Below are 24,879 nucleotides of genomic sequence, written 5' to 3'. Positions count from 1 at the left end.
ATTCTCTCTCATACCTTGGTCAGGGTCATTGCTTTGGTTTAACATTTATCACACATATGATTGTTAAGGGGCTTCTAAGTCTTGGATGCCAAGAAATTGTTATGAGTATCTTTCTACTTTATTGTTCCAGATGATTGAGGCCACTGATAAAGAATGAATGATTGCACAATCTTGCATTAGTATCAGTTAGCCCCAACTTCTATGGGACACTACACGGGCAAAAGGGGCACAAGCTAAAAGATTTTAGTAAATCACCATGGATTTCAATTCTGGCATTACTGGGATATTTATTTAACACACAATTATCAAAATCTAAATAAATTATCACGACCATTTTTCTTTTTAAAAAGTGTAATATTTCCCCCAAAACAATTTCTTCATAAATTTAAAACAATGTAAAAGAAATCACTGTTGAAATGTAGTTACTTCTGCAAATGGAATATAACCATGAAAAAAAACGCACACACAACAGTTACTATGGTATTATTCAGATACCAATTATGCCAAAAAATAGAGACATTGAAAGTGCAGAAGACACTGCCTTTCCCCAAATGAATAATCAATCTGCATGCCACATAAAAGTTTAGGACAGGAAAGAAAGGATAATGTATGCTTTAAACCTTGTAATACATTCTTGCAAGCAACATTTAAAAACTCAGTTAAGTTGTAGGACCCACAGGAAAGTTTTAATGCTCTGAAGATTAAGATTACGTTTATTTTTCCCCTCTGTTTTATTGGATTGCACGTCCCTCTTCTACATTCAAAATTATTTCCATTATACAAGGATCATTCAGAGTTAGATCAGTCACAAAAAAGACATGTATGTTTTTTCTGCATTAAATGCTAACACTATCTTCATGACACAATGAATTTTTTGATAAACAGAATCCTTTTAAGTAGCATTATAAAGATAATCATTTTACCTCATACCCTTTCAAAGGGACATAGATGTTTTCAAAGTGGCGCACATGACTTACATATCAATCTAATGATCCTGAAGTGTATTGAGAATTTACTTGTAAATGGCATCTATTGTAACAAGTCAGTCAATTTTCATGTCAGAATAAGGTGTACCAGAATAGAAGGAAATCCGGATGCTCTTCTCACTTACAGCAGTTAAACCTATTGATTTCAGTGGAGCTGCTCCCAATTTACATCACTAAAAATGAGAGGAGAGAATCAGATCTAAAACACATAATGGGTTATTTGTGATCATCACATACTAGCCTTCCATTAAAGAACAGTGTACTTAAAGAACAGAGTTTATTTTATTGTGTCATGTGACTTGTTTCTCTGAAAAGGAATAGTCCAAAAATGAAACTAAAATCAGTTCAGATATTTTCTATCATCTCCAAATGAGCATTATTAGAAGAAAAAGTGAAGAAATGGAGAATGCAGTTAGTACTCTGTGATTTCCATCCAAAGATGTCAGTGTGATTTATAAACCTGAATCATATTTTCTTTAAAACATTCCTCTGAGCAGGGAAATATTATACCAGTTTGCAAATGAAAAGACTGTGGTAGAAAGCTGAGGGCAACATCTTCAGAACCTCCTTTAATTTTGATTGTCCACTTTGAGACTCACTGAAAAGGTCTCAATTTCAGAAATTCCAGTACAGCAAATTGGAGTTGTTGGTATTCAGTTATGGATAATTTGGCTATTGGTTATCCCAAAATGAAGACCCCAAAACACATCCAAAGTTAGTGGACCCTTCTGAAAAATGTTCACCTAAGTGTGTTCTTAGAGGTCCTGCAGAAACAGTTGTCAGAGTCAGGGAAAGAATCCAGATCTTCTGACTCTCAGGCCTTTCCCTTCACTACAAAACCATTTTCCCCTCCTGTTATAGTTCACTGATGGAAATAGAGCTGTTCTGTAATTAGCTAGATAGTTATTATATTGATTGGCACAAGCCATCTCTGTAAGGAAGTTGAGATCAGCACATAAAGGAGTTACAGATATCTGTACCCTGCGGTGGCATCTACCAGCTTTCATGTTATGGATGAAATCATCATATTACCATATATTAGTTACTGCAAAAGACAATATTGTACTTCATACTGTGTGGTTGAGACAACAAAGCCTCTATTCAGTCCAGCTTAATAAAAATATGGACTGTGTCTCTCTTGTACTTGGCTCATTTATTTATAAACCCTCCTTCCTGCACTAAGGAAAATACATTATAGCTGTTGTCTCCAAAATTGTGGGATACAACTAGGATAATGATTTTAATTGCCAAGATTCCACAGCCAGCTAAAGATGCGTGTTAGATCTCAACGTATAATCTCCAGTACATCTGGAGCAGGGAAATGGAATCTGTACAAATGAAAACAAGATAAAACTTAACCAAATATGCCCTTAAGTTTAAGGAAGAGTGGGACTCAAGACAAAAATACCCATTTTCATAAACAAGCTTTTTCTAAACTTGACTTCAGCACTATATATGTATATAACAACAGGTGACCCTAAATGAGTAAGACAGCTCCTATAACACATTTCCTGTGACCTGTCTAGACATGTTAATTTCTCCTGCCCTTTCTATCTTTTGGTGTGTGTTTTGGAAATGGTGGTACTCAATAGGGCTATGCAAAGCTTTGGTGATTCGATGTGGAGGAGATTCAACCTAATTCAGTGACCGAATCTCCGAATCCAAATCAAATCAGGGGACCAATTTAAAGGTCCAAACCGATTCAAAGCTCTCCAAATCTTCGGAAAAGATTCAGAGAGCGTTGATGATTTGGGCAGTCCCCGGTGGCTGCAATTGGGAGCTGCAGCTGATTCCAAGCTGTTAAGTACTAGGGGCAGGGGAGAGGCAGCATGGGGAGACCCCTGCCAGCCTCCCAACCCCACCACTCCCCCAGCCCCCCGACCCCTGCCCACACCCCCAGCCCCCCATGGCTGCCCCACCCACCCTAGCTTGATACTTTAAAGAAAAGCCCCAGTACTCACCAGGTGTTGCCGGGTGTGGGGGGGAGCGACCCCGGTGCTCCTCACTGCAACACACTGCATGGGGGGCTCTTCCATGAGCCCCCCAACTGCCCCTGCTCACCCAGCCCACCAATGTGTGCCCAACCCGGGCCAGCTCCGGCCCTTTGAAAAAAAACAAAGAAAAGCCCCGGGACTCACCACTCCTGCAGCAGCCTTGGGGGCTCATGCAGACCCTCCCCCCCACCATGTGGCATGGGGCAATGGGAAGCAGTGGGAATTGCCCCCCGCTGGCAGGAGTGGTGAGTCTGGGGCTTTTCTCTTTTTTTTTTCCTAAAGGACCAGAGCTGGCCTGGGTGCAGAGCCCCCCATTCAGTGTGGGGCAGCAAGGATTGCCCCCCATCCGGCAGCACCCAGTGAGTTGGAGCTTTTTTTTTAACAAGTGCTGGGAACTGGAGCGGGCGGGGCAGCCATTGCTGTGTTGGGAGGGGGGAGGGATGGGCCTGGCCTAGCTGATTCAGAGATTCAGCAGCAGCCGAATCTCCAAATCAGATTCTGCTGAATCGATTTGGGACACTGATTCAAATCACGGAATTGAATCAGTGTCCCACAAATCGTCCGAATCCGAATCTGAAGTGAATACTAGCCATTTCACACAGGCCTAGTACTCACTACTTAGTAATACTGCACTTTCCTTTAGGCTCTAAATTATAATTGCAGAAAACTACATTAAAATTTGTTTAATAAATGGGGAAATTCCCATCTTTGGTGTAATTTAAGATGAAACGAGATAAAGCCCTAGACAGAAACTATTATAATGTGAAAGACCAATTCTTGCCTGGCAGAGTGACAGGCTGGGTGAATGTCTAATTTCTATGTTTGTAAGGCATGACCACTTTGACCTAAGTAGTTCAAGAGTCTAATTTATCAACCCATGAGTATGTACACTAAGATTTAAATCAGCTTATATAGTGTGGGTAAATACATGTTCACATTATTTGCTAAAGCACTGCAAATGAGGGGCATGCATATGACAGCTGTACAAATTTTCCTGAGGTTTTTTTTATTATTATTAAGATAATATCATGGCTGAAGTAATATCTAGCCTGGGCTTATGCACCAGCTAACTTATAGATAACTCTTGATTTCTTCCTTAGAACAGGGTGAATTTCTTTCCAAGTTGGCATCACTTGCTTGTGTTCCAAGGTACGTCTTACTGACTCATTTCTTCCCCTATGAAATAGATGCAATGCACGCTGTAGGCCAGGTGCTCAGCTCGAATATGGTTCTTCTCTGTAATTCCATCAACTTCAATAGAGCTTCCCTATTTGCACCACCTGAAGATTTCAGTTAAGCCAACAGGAATTTTGCTATTGCTACCCTGCTTCAGCAAAGTAAGAGACTTTACCCTTGGCCTTCAAAAAATAAGTGATGCAAAACAGCACTATGAGATATTCATGTAGATCAGAACTTTTTATGGAAAGGCTGTGAGCTTTCTCAGACAATGTTCATCCTGTGAATGCTTTCCAAGTGCTTGTAAAATAAAATATAGAAGTCATGAGATGCATATAATTGTTGTCATTTACAAATACTTTTAAATGAATTTAACTTTTAAAATTCTTTAGACTGACAACACCAGCCATAGCTTATTTCTGCATTAGAGAACCAATGGAAGACTTGGTATTTTCAGACCTAGTTTGTGATCTTTTTTTTTTTTTTTTAAATGAAAAGGTCCAGATAAAGCCAAATTGACAATGGACATTTAACAGAAAAGGAAAGGACTAGAGCAATAAATGTCCAAACAGCAGCTGGATTCTGTTTCAGAATGCATTAGCTGTGCACATTAGCTAAGAGTCCTATGGCCTTTTCATACTGAATAAAGCTGTAGTTAAAAAGTGGTGTCTAGTGGAAGCTATTGCAGTAGACACCATGTATAGCAAAAAGAGTGTAATATTAATGTAACTCAGGTGGTACGCAGCTGGTACCTGAGATGTTTGGAGGTGTGCGGGTGTGCCATGGGAGCCTAGCTGCTTAGCCTGAGCCAATTCACCGTCCCTCCCTACAGAGCAGAGCAGAGTCTGTTGCCACTCAGTATATTTGAACTATTTACAAAACTTTATTTACAGGACCAATAATTATAGTAAACATATACATTTATTCAAGAACTATTTGCAAATTTATATTACTAAGGCAGTTAATCTTATTACTTATTACTTATTACACAGGCAGAGATAAAGTGGATATGATAGACAAAAGGCCCTTACCAAAGTAAAACTTGATTTCCGGTGGTTTTCTTATTAGGGTATAGCCCCTACACTCCCAGGCCTGCAGGACTGGCATGGGAACAAACACCGGTGGCGCCAGGGTAAGCAGTGGTTCACTAAATAAGACCCAACAATAAATAAACAATGGTTAGAGCATGTATAAATAAGGTTACAACAATACAATCCCACACATAGGCATAGCAACCACTCAAATCCAAAGTGATAATCACAAGGCTCTCCCCAGCATTATACAGACATTAACAGACATAACCAGGCAATACATATACATCTTATAATGCAGTAACAGTTTAAACAAATTAACAGGGAAAATACAACTTATAGCCCACCCCATATATATATGGACCCAAGGTAACCTTAACCTTTTCAAGAAGGACGTGGAGAACCTGGAGAGGGTCCAGAGGAGGCCACTCATATGGCTGGGGGCCTCCGTGGCCAGCCCTACCAGGAGAGGCTGAGGGACCTGAATCTCTTCAGTCTCTGCAAGAGGAGACTGAGGGGGGATCTTGTGGCTGCCTACAACCTTATCAGGGCCACCAGCAGGGACTCGAGGAAAGTCTGTTCACCAGGGCCGCCCTTGGAGTCACCAGGAACAATGGCTACAAGCTGAGGGAGGACAGGTTTAGGTTAGATATTAGGAAGAACTACTTCACTGTAAGGGTGGCCAGAGCCTGGAATAGGCTTCCCAGAGAGGTGGTGCTCTCACCTTCCCTGGAGATCTTCAAGAGGAGACTGGTAGGCCCCTGGCTGGGGTCTTATGACCCCTCCCACCCCCAGTGCTCCTTCCTGCCTATGGCAGGGGGTCGGACTCGATGATCTGTCTAGGTCCCTTCCGACTCACTGACTCTATGATTCTGTGGTCATTTACATAAACCTTAACAGTTACATCCAAAACCAACAATGCACAGTAATCATGATGCATGGAGCAGTAATACACAGGGAAAACAGGTAATCCCTATGAGACAATGTAACTGCCCCTAGTCCCTTTGACTAGCTGGACTCTGGGGGCATGAAAACCTCCCTTGAATACTGGGATCCCTTCTCCCCTGTAGAGACCTTTGCCTCTCCCCTGTGAAGAACCCAATACCTGACCTGGGCACTCACAGCTCCTCAGCCCTCTGGTAGGTCTTGGCTTGTCTCTCTCTTTATGGGTGCTGCAGCTGGTCAAAGCTCCCACCTTGCTGGGGAGTGCTGCTTCATTTTGCTGCTGCTCACAGTGGAAAGGCCCGAGTTGCCTTGTGCAGCTACCAGGACCTACCCACACTCCTGGACCTCCTGTGCACCCTCCAGTGCCTCAGGGCCTCTGCCAGCTGCAGAGATGTGGGCCCATGCTGCCTTGTGCCACCATGGGGTTTTCTTTGGCTCTCTCCCAGCCCCATGAACCGATTTGTGCACCGTGGGACCCTTCCTGCTTACGGGGGTCAGGGACCCGAGCTGTCTTGTGCAGTCCTGGAGTCCCTTCAGCTTTTTCTTGATCCCATGCACTGATCTGTGCACCATGTGACCTCTGCTGTTCGCAGAGTCAGGGACCTGAGGTGCCTCAGCTCTCCAGCCCTGTGCACTGAGAGGTCCTGCTTCGTGCAGGGTTGAGGACCAGCACTAGCTTGTGTGGCTGCCAAAGTCCAGTCCATTCCTGGACCTTCTTCAGCCCTCTGCACTGCCCATGCACTGAGGGCTCCTGCCTTGTGCAGGGTTGGATACCTGCACTGCTTCATGCAGCCACCAAGGTACTCTTCAGACTCTCCTGGCACCGATCTGTGCACCAATGCTGTGGCTCCCTCCACAGCAGCGCTGTTTCCTGCTCAGCAGAGATGTCTTTTGGGTGCTTCTGGGACAACTGTTCTGCCCCGCTGGTGAGTTCTACCAGCTCTTCTGCAGCATGCAGGCTTTTATTTCCTCTGGAGGCTCCACCCTCAGATTGGGAACTGAGCAATGGAAAAGCCTGAGGGGTTAGTTCCCTCTCAAGTCCCCTTTTTCACCTTCCCCCTAGGTCAGGCCAGGGCAAGCCTCTCTTCCTCCCTCTTCTGACTGTTGGGGAAAGGGAATGCCCCCACCAATCAACCTGAGCCATCCGGCTCCAACTGACAAGTCAAGCTCCCACCAGCAATCTTGCCACATTAACGTTACATAACTAAGTTATAAGCATATAGAAAATAAAAGACAGGCACCTCCTTCAGAACCCAAACCTATGAAAGTCCTATGCTCTTCAGTAGGAGTTGCATCAGAACACCCTTTTTAAAATCCTGGATCTGTCTATGGCTGCCACTAATGTGAAATGATCCCGGGAAGTTTCATAGTTTCATAGTGCTTAGGATCAGAAGGGACCTAAGCAGATCATCAGGTCCAACCCCCTACCCCGGGCAGGAATGAGTGCCTGGAGTCGTAACATCTCAACCTAATATCTGTCCAGTCTCCTCTTGAAGACCCCCAAGATAGGAGAGAGTACCACCTCCCTTGGGAGTCCATTCCAGAGCCTGGCAGCCCTAACCGTAAAGTATCGACTCCTGATGTCCAGCCTGAACCTTCTCTCTAACAATTTGTGGCTGTTATTTCTGGTAACCCCCAGTGGTGCCCAGGGAAACAGAGCCTCACCCAATTTTTGCTGGTTCTCCCTGGTGAATTTGTAAATGGCCACCAGGTCCCCTCTCAGCCTTCTCTTGTGGAGGCTGAACAGATTCAGGCCCTTTAGCCTCTCTTTTTAGGGCCTGACCTGCTGCCCCTTGACCATGTGAGTGGCCCTCCTCTGGACCTTCAATGCTAGCCACATCCCTCTTGAAGTGTGGCACCCAAAACTGGACACAGTACTCCAACTGTGGCCTGAGCAGTGCTGCGTAGAGGGGAAGGATCGCCTCCCTGGACGTGCTTGTGATGCATCTATAGATGCACAACAAGGTGTGGTCAGCCTTACTGACTGCTTCCTCACATTGGCGGCTCATGTTCATCCTGGAGTCAACAGTGACTCCAAGGTCCCTTTCTGTCACTCTCTGGATGCAACCATCTAGCCAATTAGTGGACTTTATCAAATACTACAAAGGAAGACAAAAAACCTCCAGCATCCTTGCCAAGCTGGCTGGTGGAATCATAGAAAATTAGGATTGAAAGGGATTTTGTAGGTCATGTAGTCCAACCCCCTGGTCAAAGCAGGACCATCCTCAACTAGATCAATCCAGCCAAAGCTTTGTCTAGCTGGGGTCTTAAAAACCTCCAAGAAAGGAGATTCTACCACCTATCTGGGTAGCCTGTTTCAGTGTTTTACTATCTTTCTAGTGAGAAAATTCTTCCTAATATCTAACCTAATCTTCCCTGGCTGCAACCACTGAGAACAGTCTAGCTTCATCCTCTTTGGAACTCTTCAGACAGTTGAAGACTGCTATTACATCCCCTCTCAGTCTTCTCTTCTCTAGACTAAATAAGCCCAGTTCCCTCACACTCTTTTCGTAAGTCATGTGCCCCAGCCCCATCACCATTTTTGTTGCCCTCTGTTGGACTGTCTCCAATTTGTCCACATCCTTTTTGTAGTGGGGGGGGAGCGTCCAAAACTAGATACAATACTCCAGATGTGGCCTCACCAGTGAGGCCTCCCCTGAATAGAAGGGAATAATCACTTCCCTTGCCCTGCTGGCAACATACCTACCAATGCAGCCCAGTATGTCATTAGCCTTCTTGGTAACAAGGGCACACTGCTGGCTTATATTTAGCTTATTGTCCACTGTATCCCCCAGGTCCTTTTCTGTAGAGCTGCTGCCCAGCCAGTCAGCCCCCAGTCTGTACTGGTGCATGGGATTCTTCCATCCTAAGTGCAGGACTTTTCACTTGTCCTTGTTGAATCTCATGAGGTTCCTTTTGGCCCAATCCTCCAATTTGTCTAGGTCACTCTGAATCCTAACCCTTCCTCCAGTGTATCTACTATTCCTGCCCTGCTTGGTGTCATCTGGTGCACTCTATGCCATCTTTCAGGTTATTGATGAAGACACTGAATAAAAGTGGCCCCAAGACTGACCCCTGAAGCATTCCACTTGATACCAGATGCCAACTAGACATTGAGCAATTGACTACTATTCTCTGAGCCTAATGATCCAGCCAGTTTTCTTTCCACCTTACGATCCATTCATCCAGTCCAGACTTCCTTAGCTTGCCTGCAAGAATGTTGTAGGAGGCCGTATAGTAAAATTGAGGTACACCATATCCACTGGTGTCTCCGCATCCACAGAGCCAGTCACCTTGTCATAGAAGGCAACCAGGTTGGTCAGGCAAAGGGCTACCAGTTAGCTGGGTGGGCCTTAAGGCCTACGTTAATATGGAAGATACAAATAAGCAAGTTGGTCAGGCATGACTTGCCCTTGGTGAATCCATACTGACTGTTCCTAATCACCTCCTTCTCCTTCAAGAGCTTAGAAATGGATTCCCTAAGGAGCTGCTTCATGATTTTTCCAGGGACTGAGGTGAGGCTGACAGGTTTGTAGCTCTCTGGATACTCTTTTTCCCCTTTTTTAAATATGGACATTATGTTTGCCTTTTTCAAATAATCCAAGACCTCTCCTGATTGCCATGAGTTTTCAGAGCTGAAGGCCTGTGGCTCTGCAATCTCATCAGCCAACTCCCTCAGCATCATCAGGTGCATCCCATCCAGCCCCATGGACTTGTACATATCCAGCTTTTCTAAATAGTCCCTAACCTGTTCTTTTGCCACTGTTGGCTGCTCATCTCCTCCCCAAACTGTGTTGCCCAGTGCAGTAGTCTGGGAGCTGACCCTGCCTGTGAAGACTGAGGTGAAAAAGGCATTGAGCATTTCAGTCTTTTCTGTATCCTGTCACAAGCTTGCCTCCCCCATTCAATAAGGTACCACACTTTTCCTAATCCTCCTTTTGCTACTGACATACTTGGAGGAACCCTTCTTGTTATCCTTCACATCCATTGCTAACTGCAACTCCAATTGTGCTTTGGCCTTTCTGACTTCGTCTCCGAATTCCCAAAAAATGCTCTTATACTCTTTCCTAGTTATTTGTCCAAGTTTCCACTTCTTATAAGCTTCCTTTTTGTGATTTACTGAAGAATTCACTGCTAAGCCAAGCTGGTCTTCTGCCATACTTGCTAGTTTTCCTGCACATTGGGATGATTTGTTCCTGCACTCTCAATAAGGCTTCTTTAAAGTACAGCCATCAATCCTGGACTTCTCTCCCCCTCAGACTGGCTTCCCAGGGTATCCTGCCCATGAGTTCCCTGAGTGAGTTAAAGTCTGATTTTCTGAAAGCATCCTTTTCTAAAAGGATCCTTACTCTGCTGTTCTCCTTCCTTCCTCTCCTTAGGATCCTGAACTCAATCATCTTGTGGTCACTGCTGCCCAAGTTGCCATTTGCTACTACATTCTGCACCATTTCTTCCCTGTTTGTGAGCAGCAGATCACAAAGGGCATGCCGCTAGTTCATTGCTCCAGGAAGAACACTTGCACCAGGAAGTTGTCCCTTACACTCTCCAAAAACTTCCTGGATTGCCTGCGTACTACAGTATTGTCCTCCCAGCAGATGCCAGGGTGATTGAAGCCCCCCATGAGAACTAGGGCTTCTGATTGGGAAACTTTCACAAGCTATCTGAAGAAAGCCTCATCTACCACTTCCTCCTGGTCAGGTGGTCTATAGCAAACACGCACTACAACATCACCTTTGTTGCTGTTCTCCCCTCTAACCTTAATCCAGAGACTTTCAACAGACCTATCTCCAGTTTCATACTGAAACTCTCAGCCATATGTCTCTTTTACATAAAGTGCAACTCCTCCTCCTCCTCTTCTTCCCTGCCTTTCCTTCTTGAACAATTTATACCCATCCATGACAGTGCTCCAGTCATGCAACCTATCTCAAGTCTCTCTTACTCCAATCATGTCATAGTTCTGGGACTCTGCAAGGACTTCCAGTTCTTCCTGCTTGTTTCCCAAGCTCTGTGCATTCATGTACGGGCACCTGAGGTAATTAGTTGATTGCTCTGATCTCTCATGAAGTATAAGAGAACCTCCCCTGTTGCCCCTTCCTGCTTTCTCTTCCTCTTAGTCTCCCACTTGCTTCGGGGCTTTGGTTTCCATCCCCTGGTGAACCTAATCTAAAGCAGACTTCCCAAAACAACAGGTCAGATTGGCAGATGGCTCCTTCCATCCCCCCACAGAAGGGAGTCTCCAACTACCACTACCTGTCAGTTTTTCTTGGTGGTGGTTGTCTTGATCCTTCCTCCACCAATGTAATGTGCTCCTCCCACTAGGACTGCATATCTGTTCTCCAGACAAACTGCTGCAGGTAGAGGTGAAGATTTCTGCTTGCTGCCAGAGGTCACAAGCTTCCAGCTTCCACCATCCTAGGAGTCCATGTCCTCTCTCTTCTCTAGTTCTGCCAGGTCTTTCTCCACAGTCCCAGAGGTCTCCTCCAGCACTGAACTGATGAACTTCTCATGATGGAGGATGCTTTGGAGCCTTACCACTTCTTCCTGTAGCTCTCTTGACTGTTCCCTGTGAGACACCACCAGGAGGCACCAGTCACACTGCAGGCACCCCCCCGGCTTGGTTGTCACTGGAAGGACCCGCAAGCTGTAGTCCCCACAGTGCCAAACCTGGACCTGGGTGGAAGCCTTTATGGTGAGAGGGACAGAAACCTCACAAGTGGAAGCAGAGGCAGTGGCAATGGCTCTGGCATTGCAATGTCTTCCAGCCATTTCCCTGGGTCTCTTACTTTTCTCTCTTACTGCCTTTTCTCTCTTACTGTCCTTCTTCCAAGTACACCTTCCACAGCAAACTCATCTAGAAGCTGGCCTGTTTAATATTCATTGTCCTGAAAAGGTTCTTTTTCCCCTGCTTCCTTACACCAAGCACAAAGGGGGAGGGGAAAAACTGGCCTGCAAACTGCTTGCTTTGTTTTCAGCCCCTCTTTACTGGCTCCCTGGTCATTCAGGAAGCCTCTTTTTATACCCTGCTGGGCCTGGACTGGCTCCACCCCAGGGCTTCTGTTTGCCCAGGCAGCAATCACTCAGCAATCAGCAATCACTCATTCACCAACACTCCCAGCTTCTCAGAGCACATGCCCTAAAGACACTGCCCACCAAACAAACACTCAGCAAATCGAAGACACAGCAGCTCTGGATCGTTTACCTTCCCTGGGCAGGATCCCGTGCCTGGTTTCTCTTCCTCTTCCTCCTCTTGTTCCCAACAAACTGCCTGAAAACTGCTAACCCTGTTTGCAGCCCCTGGTCACTGGCTCCCTGGACACTGACTCTTTCCTGATCCTAAATCTGGTGATCAGTTTGGCTCTATATGGTCAAAGCCCTCCAACAGGGAATCTGGTAGGTCTTGCAGTACCATTTAGACAACATCCAATGGTTCATAATAAGGTAGAAAAAAAGGCCAAACAATTCATTCAAGGGGGGAAATCTCTCCTTGCAGGTAGAAAGAAAAAAGTCAAACATTTCATTCAAGGGGTGAAATCTCTGGCCCAAGCAGACGATCAGCAAAGTGCTGAAGAACTAGGATGTATATATTAGAACAGTGAGGACAATACTTAATATCAAGACAAATTATTATTTAGCTTGAACAGCACAGTAGTACACTTAGGTATTATATTAGATCTAAGGCATTAGGGAGTGATCCCCAGCTTCTGGCATTAGGGAGTGATCCCCAGCTTCTTGCATGTCAATAGAGCCATGACAAGTAACCTGAAATGAGGATCATCCTCACAGTCTCTGAAGCACAAAAATATCAGCTTCTCTTTTGCCCCAACCTAAATAATTTTGAGCTAGGTTGGATGTATTAAAGGGATGGTATCAAGCTGAAATGTTTTAACTAATGTTTTAAATATCTGATTCATGAGAGACAAGCCTTTAAATATCACCTATTAAAAAAAAATGTAATAGCATATTCTTTTTCTGTTACCCTGTTGGTGTTTGTGATAGTCTATGGAATTAGAAGAAAGTTAAGTCTTAATTCTGCTCCACTGATGTCAATGGAAGTTTTGCCACTTGCTTCAATGGGAGCAAAATCAAGCCCTACAGCCTCAATCTTGTAAATATTTATACACGCAAGTAACTTCATATATGTGAGCAGCCTAAGTGAACTCATAGGAGAACTCAACACCTGGCAGAATGTTAGCCTATGAGAAGCTGATTGGGCCCACCAGTTTTTCCACCTATGCCTTCTGTTTATAACTCATTGCTTCTATTAATCCAGTTCCGAAGCATAAAGCAAATTCTGCATTCCAGTGTGATATAAATGATGTAATTTAATGTGATTAAGGGATGTACAGATGGTATCACATTGCCTCTGCTGTGTGGAGAGGTCAGATAGCAGTTGGCTATTGCACAAACTACTCTAATATGGAGCTACAAGCCACCAAATCTTAGTCCCTCTTCATAACAGTCTGTACTGTGTGTAATCAAGCATGCACCAACTTCCTCAACTGTAATTAAACACATTAAGGGATGTTGTTACAAAATATCAGCATTTCCATTTGTTATTAAGATGCTTTACAGAACTTTCTATTTATTAGCTATGTATTAAAGATTTTATAAAAACATTAGAGAAGCAGGTTTTAAAACAAGTGTATTTAAAAATATTCCAAAAACCTTATTTCAACTGAATAAAAAATGCAAATTGTCAATCTATTCAAAGATCAGATCTTGCCTGGTTTGTATCATGCTAGTAAAGTAAATGGACCTTAAAGTCACCTAAAGTGTGCAACTGAAAATTCCCTTGCCATAGGACAATGCCCAGCTGGAGTGGAGCTGACATAGACTATACTACTGTCCAGTCGGCCTGTGCGAAGTGGCTAGTATTCACTTTGGATTTGGCTGATTCAGAGGACAGTGATTTGATTTAGTGATTCAAATCACTGTCTCAAATTGATTTGACTGAATTTGATTCAGAGATTCAGCCACGGCTGAAATTCCAAATCAAACAGTCTCCATCCCCTTTCCACTCTCCCAGCCCCATCAGTGGCTGTCCTACCCAGCCACAGCCTTCCAGCTCTTTAATAAAAAAAGGCCCACAGTCATGAGCTGCTGCCAGGCTGGGTGGGGGGGTAGGATGTGATCCCTGCTGCCCCTCGTTGCCCCACGCTGCATGGGGGGACTATGCTACAAGCCTCCATCCCCCACCTGCTCTCCCAGCTCCCCCCCTCCACAGGCCCTGCCTGGCTCCAGCTCCTGGCTCTTAAAAAAAAAAATCCCCACACTGGACCATGCTGCATGGGGGGGACTCTGCCACAAGCCCCCAGAAGCCCGAATGGCCACTGCAGAAGCCAGTGAGTGCAGGGCTTTTTTTTTGCTTTAAGGAGCTGGTGGCTGGGACTGGGAGAGCGGGCAGGGGATGGGGGATCTTGACAGAGACCCCCACGCAGTGCAGGGCAGTGGGGGAGGGGGTAGTGGGGATTGCCTCTCCACCTAGCAGCAGCTGGTGAATGCAGGGCTTTTTTTTTTTAAGGAGCTGGGAGGTTGGGTCCAGTTGGGGCAGCTATTGAAAGGGCTGGGAAAGTGGGCAAGGGATGGGGGCTTATGGCAGAGCCCTGCCACACAGCAAATCTCTGAAGCAGCATGGGGCAGTGGGGGAGGGCAGCAGGGATTGCCCCCCCACCTGGCAGTAGCTGGTGAATGGGGGTTTTTTTTAAAAAAGAAGTGGCAGCTGGAGCCGAGTGGGGCAGGCATTGAAGGGGCTGGGAGAATGGGTGGGGATCAGGGGTGTTCAGGAAGGCTGGAGGAGTAGGCAGGGAATGCGACCTGGTGGGGGTCCCCCCATGGTTCTCCCCCCTCCTCCAGCCCCTCCCACCCCCTACTTACCAGCATGGAGTCTGGGTCCAGCTCCTTGCAGTGGCAAGCAGGACTGTCCAAATCTCTGAAGCTCTTTGAATTGATTTGGAGAGCTTTGAATTAATTCAGACCTTTTTATTGGTCTCCTGATTTGATTTGGATTCAGCCACTGAATTGAGCCAAATCTCCTCTGAATCGGGTCAGCACCTGAAGCTTTGCATAGCCCTACTGTCCAGGGATCCTTAGCTGGTGTAATGGCTCTAAAGCAGTGGTTCTCAACTTGCTTGTACCAGGATCCATTTGTAAACATAGATGGCCGGTCCTGACTCAGTGCACCTTACCCTCGCTCTGCTGCCCCCCCCCCAGCCCCCATGTGTGAGGCAGGGGGTGGGTATGTGGGACAGGAAGAAATGTATGTAGGGTATGGGGCCTTAAGCAGCTCCTTGCTGGCTGTATCTCTGCCAGCCTGCAAGGGAAAAATCCCATGGTTTCCCATGCTTTCTCTCCTTTGAAGGAGAATCCATTTTTAAAGTTTGCTCATGACCTTTTCATATATTCTTGTGACCCACTTTTGGGTCAAGACCCACGGGTTGAAAAATGCTCCTTTACTTCATTCCCTCTTAATAGTCTTAATACCATATTTTTGCAAAACATATTTCAATGTTATCATATTCACACATTGTAAAAAAAGAGATGGGGCAGCATAGAAGTCAAAAACAAGGTTGTCAACCTTAAGATTTTATAGATGTATCTGGATATTTAGTGTATTTCTTAAAGCCCCAGTACCCAAAAATCAGTAAGAGATATGTGAATGTATTTATCAGAATCTAAAGTTACATTTTGTTGAATTTGTTAATGGCAATGAAGGCATAGATTTATTTTCTGTCCTCTATATATTCTGTGCTTGCCAGTACACTTTGTTACACTTGTGTCTGGACTCATTTTATTTTGGAATGCCCTTGGAAAAATGATGCACAAAGGATTTCATAAGAATACTAACTTTCACTTTAAAAAAATAAGAATTTCTAACCCTCGTGACACTAGGGAAAATGTACAGAAAACAAAAGGCAAATACATAGAATTGAAGATTGATTATTTTGACGCCTATCTCTTGACTTCCTGGAGACTGAACTGTGATTTTTGAACACATGAGGTAAACGATAATGCTTGCTCCAGACTTTTAGGGAAGTTCCTAATTTTTTAAAGTTTACTTTATTCTATGAGCAGAATCAAGAAGTGGGCAAAGCTCTATGGTCTGTGTCATCAGTCAGACCTGATCATAGTAGCCTCCTTTTGCCTTAAAATACATGTACAAACTGGATATAGAAGCTGAAGATTGCAGTTGGGGCCAGTCTTCCCAGCTCAGTCACATCCCTGTTGGGAACTAATAAGTAGCACTTTCACCACAACTCCAAATTCATCTTTGTTCTTTGAATTTTTGGTTTATGTTATTATTTGTCCCTTTAGAAAAGGTCAAGCTAGGTCAACATTGTAAAAATACCTTTCTGCAAACTTTTTCTGAAATGAACTGTGTTTGCACCCTTCCATGTTAAATTTCTGTAATGCCACAAAAAACAGATAGTGCTCTCTAAAGGTTGGCAGAGAGTAATTTTCAAATAGAACTTCCCTAAATATTCATAAAAATATATATTTAAATGTCCCACATGATTTATTCATGTCAGGATCACTAGCCTGTTCATCCAATCATTGAAAGTTAACCATACAGTCTCATCTATCTGACCCGTCATAACTAAGCAACAACACTCCAGATTCAACAATAAGGAATCAAACAAAATCTCTCAATGGTCTGGAATAAGCTTACAGATCAAAAGAATTTATGAAAGATGTATCTGTCATCAGGGACATCCCGGGGGGGGTTCAAATCAGGGTGACCGCCCCAAGCCCTGTGCTTTGAGGGGCCCTGCAGAGCCAGACAGAACAGCTGCAGCAACTCCACGCTGCTGCTGGCTTCATGTCTGGCCGCTCGGCACCCCCCCAGCCACAAAATCCACCACAGAATCCAGCACATCAAGCCACTCAGCACCTCCCTTCCCTCTACCCCACTGCCGAATCCACTGCCGGCTTCCTTGCGTCTGTGGGGGGGACCCCGCACACGCTGATTTGCCCCGGGCCCTGCACCCTGCTCTGGTCATCTCTGTCTGCCATTTTAAACAATGAATACATTTTAGGAAATCATCACTTGTTCATAGTTCTCCTAGGTAGCATTAGACTACTCAAGAGATGGTAGTGATATTCTAGGGGAAATACATGCTATTTGTTTTCCAAAAAATACTGGCTTCTCTAGTGTGCATTATTCCAGAGGGTACCCAGGTTGCAAGACAGACAGTAGATGTTTAGCAGCTGCAGTCTGTGCAGAGAACCACCCCATTTCATCACTGTGACCATTCTAGATTGGACAGCTGTGTTAAATCCATGAAGGCCAGAATTCTCTCTCCTTTACTTACTGTGTAAGCCGCTATTTAATGCGAGTAAAGTGACAGAATCCAGCGCCTTAAGCTGTTCATTTTTAAGTGACATCACTCACCCTTCCCTTCATGAAGAAGGCAAAGGCACCTTCTGAGAGTTAATTTCGCTACTCTAATCCACCAATGGAACATTATTGTACCCTTTGTTTCACCTTAAACCAGAAACTACTCAGCCTAAATGCCAGCCTTCACAGTGTTTCAAATTTAGAATCTTTTTGAGGTGGTTGCTCTCAGAGTGCATTAGCTTGCTGCACTGCTTGATTAGCAATGCTCTTTCCAAGTGGTATATTTACTCCCAGGAGCACTTCATCATTTATCATACTTATGTTCATTTTATTCTTATCTTAGTTGTAGTAGCTATTATGTAAAATGATGGGGGCAATGGGGAGGGAAACCCAAAAACCAAAACTAATTACACGTGTAGTTCAGAAGCAAACATATCTGGATCCTGGATCCTCTTTGTTTGGCTCTTTTGATTTAATCATCAGCATTAACTGAATAAAAATACTAGCTAGAGCTAGGGGAACACATAAAACAATGTAAAAATTCTCATGCTCATCAGAGCATAAACTATACAACAGAAATTCATGCCAACGCTCCTGCCTCAAACAATGATCTATTTCAAGGGTGCCCATTTGAGAACCTATTCATGAGATGTACAGTGACTTGGGAGCATGGCAATTTTGATATCCTGTTTTGGAGATTATCTATTTTAAGCCTAAACACATTTTTGGAACACAGCCTGAAAAAGGTCCCAGCAAATTTTACACTTAAGACATGATTAATCAATTAATCACATCTTAAGTAGTACCTAGCCACAGGTTCATGTAATTACTAGTGCAATAAAACAGGAAATAAGCCAAAAAGTTGTTACACTAAGTGGGCGCATCTACACATGCAATTACTGCTTCACAGTTTTTTGCTCCTGGGCACACCTTTCAAATGGCACACTTAGGAAAAAATAACTCCAGAGCAATTAGCTGCAGAACAATTAGCTCTGGAGCTTATTCATGCCCAGCACGTGGGGACTGGTCAGAGCAGCTCTAGCTGACAAGGCACCCTGGGGTCAGCCTGCCAGCCTGGGGCTGCTCTGACCAGACTCAATGTGCTGCAAAGGGGCTGGCTAGGGCACAGAATCCTATGAACAGAATCAAGAAATGGGTAAAGCTCTATGGTCTGTGTCATCAGTCAGACCTAATCATAGTAGTCCCCTTTTGCCTTAAAATGCATGTACAAACTAGATATAGAATCTGAAGATTGCAGTCAGAGCTAATCTTCCCAGCTCAGTCACATCCCTGTTAGGAAGTAGTAAGCAGCACTTGCACCAAAACTCCAAATCATTTTTGTTCTTTGAATTTTTTGGTTATGAAAGGAAAGTACTATAAAGCACAGTGCAATAAGCGCCCATACTCATGGCGCATGATTATTTTTAGTGGCTATTTTGCCGTAGTGGTGCACTATAATGGGGGGAGTGCACTGCTATAGTGAAGTGGCTACTGGTCACATGTAGACACCTGTGGATGCTATGTCACTGTAGCACGTCGCTGCAGTGACATAGTAGCACATGTAGACAAGCCTTTCCTGTTGCAAAGACTGCCTAAAAGCAGCAGTAGGAGGCTGAAAATAGCTTTGTAGTTTAGGGAGAGGCTTCTTTTCATCCCTCTGATCTCCTCAGGGTACAGATGGTACCTGATTACAGGACGTAGCTCTTAAGAACTTACAGCGAGGAAGGATCTGGAACAGACAAAATGATTTGCAACAGAATTTGTTTTTACTTTTTATAAAGACTGAGATATTTAAACTTGTTACATTTTTTTCCTCCAAGTAGTCGGGATTTGTTTTGCCGATGGATTGGAAGCGTGGTCAAATGTGGATACCTTTGAATTCTCTTAATCCATATAGACTTATTATATAGTTCAGCTGAAATTGTTTCTGGTCCCTGAGTTATTACAGACCAGCCATAGCACAAATTATATATTTTACTATTATACATGCTAGTGTGAGAGAAACCTCTTTGTTATGATAAAGGACAATGGTGGAAAGTCTTACCAAATGAAACTAAGAGTTAGAAGATGCAGCAGACAATTACTTAACAGCCATCTGAGGGATGGAGTGCTTTGGCTCTGCCAAATTTATAGTGCCTGACTAAGGAAAGCATGATGGGAAATTTCCTACAAAAGGAAAACCCTGTGCTCAGGAAAGTTAACAGAGAGTGCATGTACATGAGACACTTTACTTGAGATTAGAGCTAGTTACTGTGCAGTAAGCATCACTGTCTACATGTGCAGACCTTTACTGAACAGTAATTTGTTCTAAATACAAGTAAATTTGCTACCTGTAAATACAAGTAGCAAATTTACTCTTAATTTCTTACTTCACTGCAGTACACATGTAGATGCCTGACCAGGAGCACATTTCTTTTCAGTCAGCCAGGCAGCAGGGTGGGAGAGATTGCTCCCTGTCCCCAAAAGCTGCCTGCTGCTGAGGAGGGCTCTGCCACTGGAGCCCAGGCAGGGACAATGTCCTCTGCCCCAGCAGCAGGGAGCTCCCAGGCCCTACTCTGTGATTGTGGGGGTGGGGCTAGAAGAGTCTTATCTCCCAGCCCAAGCTCTGCAGTCATGAGAAGCCCCATGCTCCCTGGCACCCCTTGAGCTACCATGTAGGGGGAGCCTAGAGTTCTCCCTGGTTGCTGCAGGGCCCCAGTGAAAGGCCATGAGCAGCAAATCTGCTCCTGAGTCCCTGCACATGTAGACACATGCTCAAGTCAGTTTACTCTAGAGTAATTTATTTCAGAGTAAACTGATCCCACATCATTTGCACATGTAAATGTGCCCAGTGTCCTTTAAATTTTCAGTGGGAGCATCTACATGTGCCCCTGGCTGCGCATTTGATACTACGCAAGCAAGTAAAGCAAGTACCTGCACAGCGTTACAACCAGCAGGTCTCCAAATTGTCTTTTGCAGAGATTTAGTTGGTTAAATGCTGTGAGCTCTTCTGTTTGCTTTCAGCTGATTCTAGAGACACGCAGACTCTTTATCACAAGGAAGAAACTGGAGAATTATAAAAGCAGCTGGAAACAAGGAGAACCAGCTAAGTTCCCTTCTCTAAGGAGATTAGGCAAGAGCTCACGTAGGAGTTCTTAGGATGAATGAGAGAGAAGATAGTGAGTGTATAAATCAGAATTGTTTTGAGTGGAGTCAGCTATAGCGAGTGGAATTTACACCCGTGGAGAACCTTGTTCAATATTAAGATGTGATCTGACTACAGAAAAACTTGAGAACCCTTTGGATACGCACATGTGAAATTTGCTTTAAAAAATAGTCAGGGATTTGAGGTTAACATAGCCTTTCATGAATATTTGTGCTTGCAAACCTCAAGTACCAGACTACTGATAGAGAGGGAACATTAAAGGGCTATGATTGTGGTCAAATCAATAATTACTTTGGGATTCAAACAAACATTCCTGAAATGCTTGCTTCTCATTTTTTGCTCAGCTATACAAATAGCTTAAATGGGCTAGACTAAGATCATGATGTAAGCATTTAACTGCCCCCTACATTTGATGTTTAGATACCACTGGAATCCATAAGCCCTCACTCAGTTGCTGCATAACCTCTTACAGTTATTTCAGAGGAGAAAAACAGACAAGAATTCAGGGCCAATATTGACACTATGGTTATTTAGTATTTAATATTAGAAATGAATCTGAAATGAAAAATTATATGGATCTGAATTTCAGATCAATTCCCTGCATGATCACCCTGTTCTGAGTTGTTTAGAGCCAGGATTTTGGTTCTTTCCATAACAAAAAGAAGGAGTAGCTCCCTCTTTTATCCAACTTTAGACTTTGAACCCCTCCCCGCAACAGAAATTTGAGGATTCTCCTTTTGAAAACATTTATATGGACTGCACCTCACAGCACCTCACAAACTTTAATGGACTTACCTTTCCTGTGAGGCGGTGAAATACCATTATCCCATTTAATACATGGGGAGTTGAGGTACAGAGCATTAGATCATCAAAAGAATTCAGGTATCTAACTTCCACTGATATCAGCTGGAATCAGGTACCTAAATACCTTTGAAGTGAGCCAGAGAGACTGAGTGTCATTTTAAAAAGGGATTAGGTGCCAAAAGCACCCAGTCTCTTGACTTTGGTATATTTTTATGGTCTGACATAATTTAGAAAATCAGTTTTATCTAATTTGTCCAAAGTTTCCCAAATCACAGGTTCATACCCTAACTACTGGGCAATCTTTCTTCCTGGGCTGGAGTCTGAATCTTGACTTTTTATTTTGGTCTGTTTCAGATATTTATAAATGATTTGAAAGAGAAAATGGATAAGGAGCCAGTGAAATGCTAGTGCTGATGACAATATGTACGTATTATTGAGAATCAGGAGAAACACCAAATTGTTGGGTGGAGGAGAAGCAACAGAATAATAAATAGAGATTAAATTTTACATGAATGCATGCACAGTAATATCTGTTGGCCTGTTGGCCAAAGTGTTTGATGGATGACAGTGTATGAATTAATTTGGTAACATACTGAACATGCCCCCACTAGAAGTTACAAAGAAAAGTAGGAAAAAGACCTATACACCACCCCATAAGAATAATATCCAACAGAGATATATCCCTATTGAATGTATTATGTCCAGTTTTGGTTGTGTCACTTAAACAAAGATTTAAGAAGTTCTAAAGAAGTACGACTAAGATGGTTGAATATGCAACTGGGTTAATAAATTTTCATGAATAATTTATTTAGCCAATCTCATCATCTATTTTGTTCACTCAGTATACAGTTTCCTCAGATTTATTTGTTATTCAAAGTATTCCAACAAATAACTCTGGTGAATAAATCTTGATCTGCCAATTAGTCACAATGAACAGCTTACCCACACTCAAAATGAGACATTCAGTTTGTATTCACTAGCTTTAATTAGACGCTGAGGTTAGGTTCCTGGTGCAAATAATAGCATGAACAAATTCAGAATTTACTTTCTTGAGAATATTCTCCAATATTTATCTATGATTTGTTGTTTCTGTGAAAACTTCTGCCAGAAAAAAACAATCACTAGAATATTCATCAAATATATAAATAAATTCATTAAAAAAGTTAAAAGAATATTTGTGGAAATTGGGTTGCAATTCTCATTTCTTTCTAGTCACAGAAAATTGGCAAGAGACAGTATAAACTAAGCAGAAAAGTTAGAGGGGGGTTTGATTAAGACTTCCACAATTCTGAAGGGCACAGTGGAAACTAATCAGCCTTTCTTTTTTTTCCCCCTGGATGCTCTTAATTGAAAAGAAGGCCACTCAAAATGAAAGGGCAGTAGCAACAGAAGAAATAAAAGAAATGACTGCTTTATGCAGCATATATTCAACTGTTGGAATTCAATTATACAAGAGATGGTAGAATCAAGTAAAATGGCTTGATTTTAAGCAAGACCAAGTGATTTTATTGGTACTAGAAGTGAATCACAGGCTTCTTGGAAATTCCTGTATCTGAAAGTGCCTCTAAGATCTTGTTTCTGAATTGTATCCAAAAGCAGAAGGGTCTAATTTCTGACAACAGGTAAGCTTTTGAAATTTCTACTTGTAAAGAGGAAAGAGTTTTATTAAAACAAGTTATCCAATTATGGAGTTGTTATATTCAAATCCTACCCAACTTTGAAACTTAGTGTGCACTTAACCTGAAGCTATATGCTAATTCCTCTGCTTATCTCTAGTAAAAAGACATGTAGCTATCTATGCACACTATAGTCTCTCTAAACCTATGCCACTTATGAATTCCTATTTTTCCATGCACTGCCCACTTAGTTTGCTTCTGTTTTCCTTTTATAGTCCAAAACTATGACAGATTAAGTTCCAGACTGATTTTTCCTAATCCTGGTTTGGGTCCATGCTCCATAAAGGACAGAAGAGTATAAGAAATTCCCTACCGGATCAGACCACAGATCCATTTGTCCAGTATCCTGTGTTCCACAGTGACAGAAGATGTATGCCAAGAGAAAGAGGATCTGCCTCTTACCCTTTCCTCAGCATTCAGACACGGATGTGTGAGCAAACATTTGCAGGACCTGATTTAGGTTTAGGTGACTTTAGGCCACCTAAACCTCAATGGGGAGCAGTGTGTAAAGGCGTTTGCTGCTTGCAAAAGTGCATGAATAGCTTGAGGTAGGTAACTCAGGGGAGAGGAAAGTTGATGGGATTAGGGGTTCTGATGGATCCAGGGGGGTTAGTAGGTCCACAGTTGAGGGGAGGTAGCCTAGTCAAGGAGGAGTAGTCAAGGAGCTAAGGATAGCTTAGTCAGAGTCAGAGGAGTGAGGGTAGAAACCATGAGTGCCTCCTGAGTCTGGGGGCGGGGGGGGAGGGTATCAGTGGGGCATGACTTCTGAAGCCAGCCAGTGAACAAGGGGGGCGGTCCCCCAGCAGCCAGTCACCAAGGACACCAGTGGCAGCGAATGCTGGGTTAATCCAGGCCTATCTAAAGTATGTTCACCTTTAAGATGAATGAACTTTATATTGGGGGCATCATTTTTAGGGCAACCTAAGCCCTGAAAATTCTTGCATGCCCAGACATTTACCTCAACCTAACCTTGGTTAGGTTGATCTAAAGATAATGCTAGTACATATTCTAGAAAATCCAATTTTAACATTGCAACTCAACCATGTTTTATACCCACTGGTGGACTTATCCTCCATGAATTTTCCAATCCTTCTTTGAACGTGGTTAAAGAAGCATCACCCAAACAAAGAGAGTCTCACGCTTATCTTAGATAGGGGATATTTACAGCATGATGGAGGTAACAGACACTGAGGCAAGGCAAGGAGAAAGGATCATAATGAGTGCAAGTTTCTAATGTATTACAATAATGTAATGTATTGACTTCTGTCACTGGTAGGTGTTATAAGGCTTGAGTCCTTTCTTACCTGGTACTCTACTTCCTTGTGGTGTCTGGGTGACATCTTATAAGTGGTAATACCTATTTGTCCTGTGAGTTGTTTTCACTCACCTGCCACAACTTGATGTTCTTGTTGGAAGATAGTACCTATAGGTGCCTCATGGGATCTCACTCCATTGATTTCTTCACGGGGCTCCATCCTCCCCTTTTCCCCGTGATTAGCACATCCAGGGCCTGAATGGGCACTGTTGTCTTGAAGCTATCTCTTTCAGGTGATCACTTCTCACCTGCCCTTCTCACTGTCAAGGAGAGAGATGCTTTTTGGCCATCAGTCCTTCCTTAGCCATTCATCGGTTCAGCCCAATGTCCACATGACTAATCTTGTCATAGTGCAGCATCAACAGAGTTCTTTAAATCATAACTTAGAAGAATTAAAATCCTGTTCTCCAGCCTCCACTGGGCTATGCTCAAGGATAAAGCATTCTTATCCTGAATGGCTCTCTAGGGCTAA

General features: G+C 43.5%; 1 long non-coding RNA gene across 1 annotated transcript; it reads right to left on the bottom strand.

Moving 5' to 3' along the window:
- Positions 1–333: 333 nt before the first annotated feature.
- On the bottom strand, positions 334–24,567 carry LOC149866398 (uncharacterized). The gene is made up of 3 exons (XR_016441870.1): positions 24,480–24,567; positions 5,188–5,303; positions 334–1,159 (listed from the first exon to the last, which is right to left on the bottom strand). It is a non-coding gene; the product is annotated as an uncharacterized LOC149866398 (long non-coding RNA).
- Positions 24,568–24,879: the final 312 nt, after the last annotated feature.

The sequence above is a fragment of the Crocodylus siamensis genome, chromosome 4, assembly GCF_052110815.1.
Source record: "Crocodylus siamensis isolate JL-2025a chromosome 4, ASM5211081v1, whole genome shotgun sequence".
Classification (NCBI taxonomy): domain Eukaryota; kingdom Metazoa; phylum Chordata; order Crocodylia; family Crocodylidae; genus Crocodylus; species Crocodylus siamensis.
The sequence above is the reverse complement of the archived record's forward strand: the minus strand, read 5'-3'. Positions and strand labels throughout refer to the sequence as shown.